Here is a 514-nt window from a genome sequence, read left to right as displayed (position 1 = left end):
ATATATATATATATATATATATATATATATATTATACACTCATGATATTATTCCAGGCAGCGCTCGCATTCTGCACGGCCGACCATTATAGCGTCCACGCAGATAACGTACGCAAGGAGGGTTCGTCACTAGCGACCAGTGTAGAACTCCGGGCCAGGAAGTGACGACACGGAAGTGACGTCATATGCTCATCGACCGTTCACATTTGATCCCTGTCTTTTGTCCTTTAACCTATGATCCTTAACCTTTTACTCTGTGGCGCTCCTGGATGTGGTTTTTGGAATTAATCATAACCCGTGACTTTTTAACCGCCCGGCGACGACCTTGTGAAGCTCGCCTTAGGGAGCCACGACAATCATGCTTTCCATGCCTATCTCGTGCACTAGATGCCTTGAGTCTACGCATGTAATTGACGACCATAGATTATTGCCTCTTCAAACGTAATACTTGCTGAGAGGTTTCTAATTGCATGAGACAAGATTTAGGCAGTTGATCAATTTATTTAAATTTTTAT

The sequence above is a fragment of the Priapulus caudatus genome, unplaced genomic scaffold (assembly GCF_000485595.1).
Source record: "Priapulus caudatus unplaced genomic scaffold, Priapulus_caudatus-5.0.1 Scaffold738, whole genome shotgun sequence".
NCBI classification, from domain to species: domain Eukaryota; kingdom Metazoa; phylum Priapulida; class Priapulimorpha; order Priapulimorphida; family Priapulidae; genus Priapulus; species Priapulus caudatus.
Note: the sequence above shows the minus strand (reverse complement) of the source record.